The sequence below is a fragment of the Lissotriton helveticus genome (genome assembly GCF_964261635.1).
Source record: "Lissotriton helveticus chromosome 1_1 unlocalized genomic scaffold, aLisHel1.1 SUPER_1_unloc_5, whole genome shotgun sequence".
Classification (NCBI taxonomy): domain Eukaryota; kingdom Metazoa; phylum Chordata; class Amphibia; order Caudata; family Salamandridae; genus Lissotriton; species Lissotriton helveticus.
Window position 1 is genome coordinate 4,325,260 of NW_027611692.1, and position 6,502 is coordinate 4,331,761.

At 51.9% G+C, this 6,502-nt stretch overlaps 1 long non-coding RNA gene across 1 annotated transcript in view; it reads left to right on the forward strand.

The window, feature by feature from the left end:
- Positions 1-6,295, forward strand: part of LOC144806157 (uncharacterized) — a 183,944-nt gene extending 177,649 nt beyond the window's left edge. The window contains exon 3 of the long non-coding RNA XR_013605705.1: positions 6,174-6,295. This is a non-coding gene — a long non-coding RNA (uncharacterized LOC144806157). The remainder of the gene's footprint in view (positions 1-6,173) is intronic.
- Positions 6,296-6,502: the final 207 nt, after the last annotated feature.

The following is a 6,502-nucleotide window of genomic DNA, read 5'->3' on the forward strand; positions in this document are numbered from 1 at the left end:
CAAGGGATATTCTTCAGTCTTCTACGTTGAGTAGGATGTCGAAGGGTCCAGAGTTTCGTTTCTTATGTTTCATCAGGAAATCTAAAGTGCATTGGCACTGCTCCCAGTCTTATACTAATTTGGGGGGCTGAATTACCTGCTAGGTCCCCTCCTATGGGTGGGACCCAGGAAGTGGGTGGATACACCCCCTTCCTTTGATCCAGGCCGCCCTGGCACGAGGGCTGGAGTGCCCCAGAACTGGTTTGACCGGATTATGCAAGGGGCAGCCTTGTGCGCCCCAAGCAGTGTCTGGTTTCTTTCAAACCTCCCTGCTACAATCCACTATCTCCTGTCTGGAGGGTGGTAACACCCCCCTGCGACAGGAAACCCTTTGTCCAGGCCCCATTTGGCTGAGTTTCGGTCAGCTGCAGGGGGTCAGACTCTTGTCTGTGGCAGAGGCATCCATTTTGTGGATCTAAGGTCCTTTTAGAAATTAACCGCATTTAAGTAAAGTAACATGTCTTACCCCTCTAGAGGGGTGGAATGCTATCCCCGTCGCCAGAACACCTTACACAACATGTTTTGATAAAGCCAAACCAGAGTTGCTATATAACCGCGAGGATTATAAGGCACTTAAGAGTATATGGTATGGCATTATCCTGAAACAGCTTAGGGAGTTGTTCCCGACAGCTGCAGACAGGCTCAGCTCATGCTAGAGCTCCATCTCACATTAAACCACGCACTCTGCCTCCAGGATTGATGAGGCCTTCCATAGGAGTGGCTCACAGGTTTATATGTGTCCAGATATAGGTTTAGATATAGGTATACTATATCTAAGTAAGGGGTGATTACACCACCTTACCCCAGCTGAGTGATCAGCCAGTTGTGTAAATTTAAGAACCAGCCAGGGGTGGCAAAAGATATGCTGCAGCCCCTGGTAGGCCTTGGTGGCTCCTATGCCCTGGGCACCTATAGTGCATTATACAGGGGCTGACAAGGAGTCCATTTTCAATTGTGGTATGTACCTAGGGTACATGGAATCCATTTTACAGAGAGAGCAGATGGCCTGGGGCCCTGATTAGCAGGGAACCAGGTCAACTAAGTCAAAAAACCAGCTAAACACAGGCAACAAATCTGGGGTAACCATAGTCAGGTAGCCACCTTCCTACAGTGTCTAGTGGGGAAGTACCACTTCTAGACATGGCTGTACGTGTGCTGTTATGTTATGTTATGTTGTTATGTTAAGTAGCTTTTATATAGCGTACGGCTACATCCAGCAATTTGGCCGCAACAGGGTCGTCCGCCGTGTAAAGGTGGAAGTTGAAATCACCGGCCACAACACAATGCTGTGTGGTCAGCGCCAGCTCAGAGACGGCTGTCTGCAGATCCTCCAAAAAGGAACCCACCGGGCCTGGTGGTCTATAAACCAACAACCCCTTCAAGGCCTGACCTGGGGACAGTCTGAGCGTGAAGGCGAGCGACTCGGCATTCCCAATGGAGTTCAGGGGAAGCACCGAGCAGGAGACGCTCTTTTTCACCACAACCGCCACTCCCCCTCCCCTGCCCTTAACTCTGTCCTGCCGGAAGATATTGTACGCAGGAGGAATGGCTGAGAAGACGTCCGGATTGGAAGCCTCTCCCAGCCAAGTTTCGGTCAGTAGCAAGCACAGGGGATTTTCCCTGACCAGAAGATCGTAAATGTGCAGGGCGTGGCGCCCTACCGACCTCGTGTTCAGCAGCAGGCAAAGATGCTTCACGCCAGCTGTTGCCGGGTGAGGAACCGTAGCACAAATCCAGGAAGGCGTCCGACCACAGCCCGGACAGCGTCGTTTGCCCCTAAACCGCCCCGGGAAAATGGAGCGGCAAGAGCTAGAATGGCCCCGCATGTCCCGCAATGACGCAGAGGAATAGCAAATCATCTCAGCCAGAGTATTGCCGGACCGGGGTCCCCCGCCGCCCCGACGCCTCCGGGACGCTGACGGGCGCAGACGGGCAGGACTCCGGCACGACTCAGGCTAAGCGAGGGCGTCCACCTGCGCGTCACGCTGCGCGTGAGGGAGCGACTTTAAGTAGGCGCTCCAATCAAGCCTGAGCGTGCGAGTCCGCTCCAAGATGGCGGCCGCCGCTGGCTGAAGTAGCCCAAACAAAGATGGCGCCCAAAATGACCCCCAGGACCCGGACCCACCAAAGTGGTGGTGCTTGGCAGGCAGAAAATGCCGTTTTTAAGGTGCAGGTAAGGGGAGAAGGGGGCGCTGGCAGCAAGCAGGCAGGCTAAAATCAGGGAAGAATGAAACAGAAAAACGAACCCAAATGCAAAACAGGATGTTTTAAAAAGTACTCGGCGCTAGTAGCAGCGCGAGCGCGGCGAAGTGGTAGATGGTCTAACCAGCACCATGCTAGAGCCTGCCTTAAGTAGGCGCTCCAATCAAGCCTGAGCGTGCGAGTCCGCTCCAAGATGGCGGCCGCCGCTGGCTGAAGTAGCCCAAACAAAGATGGCGCCCAAAATGACCCCCAGGACCCGGACCCACCAAAGTGGTGGTGCTTGGCAGGCAGAAAATGCCGTTTTTAAGGTGCAGGTAAGGGGAGAAGGGGGCGCTGGCAGCAAGCAGGCAGGCTAAAATCAGGGAAGAATGAAACAGAAAAACGAACCCAAATGCAAAACAGGAAGTTTTAAAAAGTACTCGGCGCTAGTAGCAGCGCGAGCGCGGCGAAGTGGTAGATGGTCTAACCAGCACCACGCTAGAGCCCGCCTTAAGTAGGCGCTCCAATCAAGCCTGAGCGTGTGAGTCCGCTCCAAGATGGCGGCCGCCGCTGGCTGAAGTAGCCCAAACAAATATGGCGCCCAAAATGACCCCCAGGACCCGGACCCACCAAAGTGGTGGTGCTTGGCAGGCAGAAAATGCCGTTTTTAAGGTGCAGGTAAGGGGAGAAGGGGGCGCTGGCAGCAAGCAGGCAGGCTAAAATCAGGGAAGAATGAAACAGAAAAACGAACCCAAATGCAAAACAGGAAGTTTTAAAAAGTACTCGGCGCTAGTAGCAGCGCGAGCGCGGCGAAGTGGTAGATGGTCTAACCAGCACCACGCTAGAGCCCGCCTTCAGTAGGCGCTCCAATCAAGCCTGAGCGTGCGAGTCCGCTCCAAGATGGCGGCCGCCGCTGGCTGAAGTAGCCCAAACAAAGATGGCGCCCAAAATGACCCCCAGGACCCGGACCCACCAAAGTGGTGGTGCTTGGCAGGCAGAAAATGCCGTTTTTAAGGTGCAGGTAAGGGGAGAAGGGGGCGCTGGCAGCAAGCAGGCAGGCTAAAATCAGGGAAGAATGAAACAGAAAAACGAACCCAAATGCAAAACAGGAAGTTTTAAAAAGTACTCGGCGCTAGTAGCAGCGCTAGTAGCAGCGCCAGCGCGGCGAAGTGGTAGATGGCTGTGAGGGTGCTGGTGTGTGATTGGCTGGAGTTGGCTGGGATACCAGGATCCAGGATGTCTGGATGGGTCTGCCCAGTGGTGAGTGCTCAGATCAGCATGCTGATGTGAGGGGAGGGCTGCACCTGGTTCCTGATGGGGCTGGGCTTTCCCCACACAATGCTGGCCCCGCCCCCTGTGGTGCGTCTAACGACCCTAGCCCTGCCAGTGAATAGAGTGAGGTGATGAGCACATCAAGGGTGCTCCAAAACCAGCTGTGACTGTTTTCTCCCCCACCCTGCACCTACAGACAAAGGAATGTGGTGCATAAAAATGGGGCTGTGTCGCCACACAAACTGTTCTCTGCCAGGATCCTGCCTGAGGGGGCTGCTGCTGTTGCTGGGGCCAGGAAGACCGCCACTTGGATTATCTCCCTGCCTGGAGACCCAGTGAGCTGGCTCTGGGCCCAGCCTTGCCCCCTGCCTGCTTTAAGGAACTTTGCTGTGCCCCTAGCGCTTGGGAGCGCTGTGCCTGCACCCCTAGCGCTGAGAGCGCTGCGAATCGTCTTTGAGCGCTGGGAGCGCTTTACTTTCCCTTTTCGTGGCTGCCCACGCCACTTTTTGCCGATTTGACAGTCCCCTGGCAGGTGCCCACCCTGCCAAGGACCTTGTGCTTTACCCTGTCACGAGCGCTTTGGGAGCGCTTTATTGAGCTTAAGGCCGGTGCCCACCCGGCATTGCCCTGTGAAGTTTTCCCCGTCGCCGCCCGGCCGTACAGGAAGTCAGGCAGGCCGTGACCTCATTCCCCAGGCCGCGCTCTGATTGGCTGCCAGCCCGGGACAGGAAGGAGGGAGCCGGAAGCTACCGGGAGCCGACCCTGGGATCCGGTGCACTCACCCAGGAGAGAGAGAAGCCTTCTGTCCAGCAGCGGGGCAACCGTGGTGTGGGGAGAGCCCCGCAGCTGCCGAGGAAGAGAAGGAGCCTGGAGACCCTGGGAGCGCCCACCAGAAACCGGGTAAGTGGGGCTCGGTGTTCCCGTCTAGGGAGGAGGGCGTCGGGGCACATTGCCGGCGCCCGCCCTCCCCTCCAGTACCAGGGCTTTGTTGTCAAAGAGCCTGAGAGGCCCCGGGGGGGCCTCCCTGCAGATTTGAGCCCCGGGCGGGCTCCTACGTTACTGGGGCATTTCTTCAGGGCCGCGAGAGGCTCTGGGTGGCATCATTTCCTTTCGAGTCCCCCGAAGAGGGACTCCAACGCCCAGAGCCATTTGTTCTCTTGAGTCCCGGAGGGACTCCAACGGCCGTATTTTGTGTATGAGCCTGAAAGGCTCAAGGGGGCATTTTGATTTACTGAGAGCCCACGAGGGGCTCAGGCGCCACAACTATCTTTGAGAGCCCAGAGATTCTCAGGGGCCATTTGTTTATTCAGAGCCCAGCGAGGCTCCAAAAAGGGGACAGTCATTTCTACAGAGCCTGTGACACTCAGTAACACCAGCAAGTAGCAAACACAGTAAAACATTTTGGCCTGTATCTTTCCGCCGTCTTTGTAAGCCTGTGACACTGTGAGTTTCAGGAATTCCACAAGCAGCACTATAGGTGGACTCACTACTAGTACATACATAGTCAGATAGTACTAAAAAATGCCTTTTTACTTTTTTCTCTTGTTTTGCAAAAGAAATTACTGGTACGTGAACTTGTGGTAGCCGCCATAATGGCAGCTCACTCAGCTTTAACCCAAGAAATACAGACACAGGCCATGATGATGCAGACTCGCAGTACTTTAAGCAGTACATGCAGGTGGGAATAGGAATGTCTTACTTTTCTATAGGGGTGGCACTGCCACTGGCCATACTTCATCCACTCAGCGTCTGCGCTACTACATCATACACCTCTGCTATCGACGAGGAGGATAAAGAAGATAACATCCAGGCTTACAAAGTACGTCTATGATTCTTCTTAATGTCTCAAATGTACCAAAATTTCTTTTTGTTAACAACCAACTTACACCCTTTTCATTATATTTTGGAAACCGCTGTATTCTTTCTTATGTTGAATTGCATTCAACAAAACCATTTTTTACAGTCATAAATAAATATTAAGACTCGCTCGTCCTTCGTTTCACTCTTCTTTAGCTTTTCGTTCTTCACATCCCTAAACTACATCTGATCTGATATGACTTGGCTTTAAAATAAAAATTGGCCAGCTGAGTTCAAGTGAAATAGAGGGGACCATTGGTTACCAGAGAAGTACAGCCACTAATGCTATTACAAGTCAAGGTTGACTGTCTTCTCCGTGATAGCCCAAAAAGTAGTTATAAATTAGTAAATGTTCTTGACAGTACAGTGTACTTATACTAGTGTACTGTGTACTACTGTACAGTACATCATACACTCCTTTACGAGCCTACTCAAAAAAAATATAATAAGTAAGTATTATAATAACTTACCACCATCCGCCGCCGCTGAGCCTTCCCCCCCAGCTCCTCCTGTTGGCACCGCCGCATCCAGAGTGGACCCCTCCGCACTGCTGGCCCCAGCACGGATGGTCATCTGTGCCGCATCAGATGTTGTGACGTCTAGGAAAAACATGTCATATTTTCAGATGCCATACACAACCCCCTATTTTGTCTCGTAATGGAAGGAAATGTTACATAACACATTTTGTATTTCTGGGATTGGAAAAATGTTACGGTTTTGGGGAGGGTGTTAACCTTTTAGATGCTTATTCCATTAAATGCTACACTTCTTCTTTTGACAACTGATTAATGCTTGCTTAACGTGCACCATTTTTCTCATTACAGAAAGAAGATTCCATTGCCCTTCAGCCAGACGATTCACCAACTACTACTGAGTCACCACCAGCAGTACTTAAGTACTTTAAAGAAGGTGGGGGCTCACACACAGTTATTCTACTAATTTCCTGTGTCTGTTAGTGTTAACTATTTTTAAGTTTGAGTCATACTAATTTCATTCATGGGAATGTTGTTTAAAGTAAACTTTAACGTCATCTTCATCCATAAGAATACTACGCTATTAAAAATAAAGAAATAATGTTTTCATTTCTCAATTGAAAATAAAAATTAAAAACTAACAAACACTGTGTGGTTTTTGTTCACGAGTGAGTGAGCGG